Genomic DNA, 2,535 nt, shown 5'->3' with positions numbered 1-2,535 from the left:
AGCCATTGAGAAACCTGACATTCTAGCTGTGTCCTGTGGCAAGACATCTGAAGTCAAACACAAGCTATGACTCACAATGGCAGGAATTATAACTTCACTGGTGTTGAGTTCATTTTTAGCATGGGAACATAAATTCTTAAAATCTCAAAAGACATTTCTGTGGCTTATAGGATTATAGGTGCTTATGAAACCAGTAATTGTTTTTTGTGAATATATTCCCTGCCTTTTAACATCAGTCACCTACTCTCTGTAATGGCAGTTTGCTAGGAAGAATTGGTCTTTTCAATACTATGAAATCAGAAGTATGATTTAAATTAAGTTAAACACTCTATTAAACATTTTATTCTGGATGGTGCTAAAAACCTATGTTATCAATCACTAGTTGGGAATACCCCAGATGTCTTTTCCCTTTCAAATATGCAAATTAATCTAGCAAAAATAGCAAGTTTATTTTCCTCGGTTATTGTTTTTAATAACAATACCGAATGAAATTTCATCTACTCAATCAATGTGCTATGTTTAATCTGACTGCTGTTTGGACATATGTTTCTCACATCTTTCTACGTTTACAATTCCATTTTCCCCCTATTTCTTTCTTTTTCTGTTCTAGCTGTTAATTGGTCTGGCTGATTGTTACAAATGGAGCTGGTGCTTCTGCTGTTGCTGCTGCTAAGTCACTTCAGTCGTGTCCGCCTCTGCGCGACCCCATGGACTGCAGCCTACCAGGCTTCTCTGTCCATGGGATTTTCCAGGCAAGAGCACTGGAGTGGGTTGCCAGGTGCTTCTACCACCGGACATTATACATCATTTTCTGTTTCTTTTTTATTTTAGACTCAGTATTCACTTACTGGGGCTTCCCAGGTGGCGCTAGTGGTAAAGAGCCTGCTGCCAGTGCAGGAGACATAAGAGACTTGGGTTCAATCCCTGGTTGGGAAGATCCCCTGGAGTAGGAAATGGCAACCCGTTCCAATATTCTTGCCTGGAAAATTCTGTGGGTAGAGATGCCTGGCAGGTTACAGTCCATGGGGCCACAAAGAGTCAGACACCACTGAGCACAACAACATAACATTTACTTACTACCACCACTCTCTCTTGTGACTTTGGGAAGCAGAAACCAGCCAAACATGTTTTTGTATTTTTGATATAGGTCAAATGGTGTGAAAGAGACCTTTTCTACTCAACCTTGCTCCTTTTGCTCAAATTAATTAGGAGGAAGAGTAGAATAACCAAGGATGCATGCATGCATGTTAAGTCGCTTCAGTTGTATCTGACTGTATCTGAGAATCCTATGGAATCCTATGGACTGTAGCCCACCAGGCTCCTCTGTCTATTGGATTCTCCAGGCAGGACTACTGGGGTGGATTGCCATGCCCTCCTCCAGGAGATCTTTCCCACCCAGGGATTGAACTTGCATCTATTACATCTCCTGCATTGGCAGGCAGGTTCTTTACCACTAGTGCCATCTGGGAGGCCCTAACCAGACAAGAGAAGGCAAAAATATTTGAGCAGAAGTATCTATTTTGCTTTTAAATTTATGTATAGATGAATCAAATTTTGGAGGCGTTAGCAGAGACTACAGCTTGGGATATTTATTTTCACTCATACTTTCTCTATTAGCGGCCTGTCAAATTCCTTTGAACTTTAATATATTTAGTACTTGGCAGAATGAAACTGTGAAAGAGAATTCAGAATTATTCAATGAGGTTATTGAGTGCAACGCAATCATTATACTCAGACTGGCCTGTGGGATTTAAATTATGCTTAGAGAAATATTTAAAAATATAAAATCTATACCTAGACAAAAATGTCAGTGATCACCGTGAATTAAACAAGTATTTAAATCCTTACTTTGATAAACTAAATAGAAAAAAATGTTTAAAAAATACTTCCTTAAGAATTGGAGAAAATTATCTCATCATTTGTCTCTTTTTCCTTACCAACCCCCCGCACCACCCCCGGCAAAAATCGTTCCAAAAAGAAGCTTCCATTTAAAACAAAAAAACCCTGTCCTTTGCAACCCTCGCGCTGCTAAGAAGATAGTGCAAATGTTCTTAGGCAAAAACAAAAGAATTTGAAAAGATTCTGAATTAAGACCCACAGAAGCGAATGAAGTATTACAAAACTGCTTTATTGGAACTGAACGAGTAGTTTGAGAAGTAAAGCTCAATTTGAATTGCTGAAAGAAGGGGCACAGAGGTTCCTCAAGAGCCGGAACTCTGGGAATTGTAGTCGGGAAACTGCGAGGGTTTCTCCTGGGTAATGTTTCTTGGCTTAGCGCTTAATAGACGGAGAGTCGTTTGGGCCAAATCACTCTTTCCGGGTTCTCATTGGATCCTCCGATTTAACACTTTGGGTATTTCCCTTGGTCACCAATGAACGCTTTAGTCTAAGAAGACAGTTTCTGATTGGATAGCGTATCCTCGCTTTGGAATGGTCTCAGCCAATGGGAGGGCAGAACCGGCGGAGGTGGTTGGGTCATGAGGGAGAGTCCGTAGAGCCTTTCCCCGCCAGCGTCCTCGCTTCTAGGCTTCGGAA

This window comes from Budorcas taxicolor, chromosome 14 (genome assembly GCF_023091745.1).
Source record: "Budorcas taxicolor isolate Tak-1 chromosome 14, Takin1.1, whole genome shotgun sequence".
NCBI lineage: Eukaryota > Metazoa > Chordata > Mammalia > Artiodactyla > Bovidae > Budorcas > Budorcas taxicolor.
The sequence above is the reverse complement of the archived record's forward strand: the minus strand, read 5'-3'. Positions refer to the sequence as shown.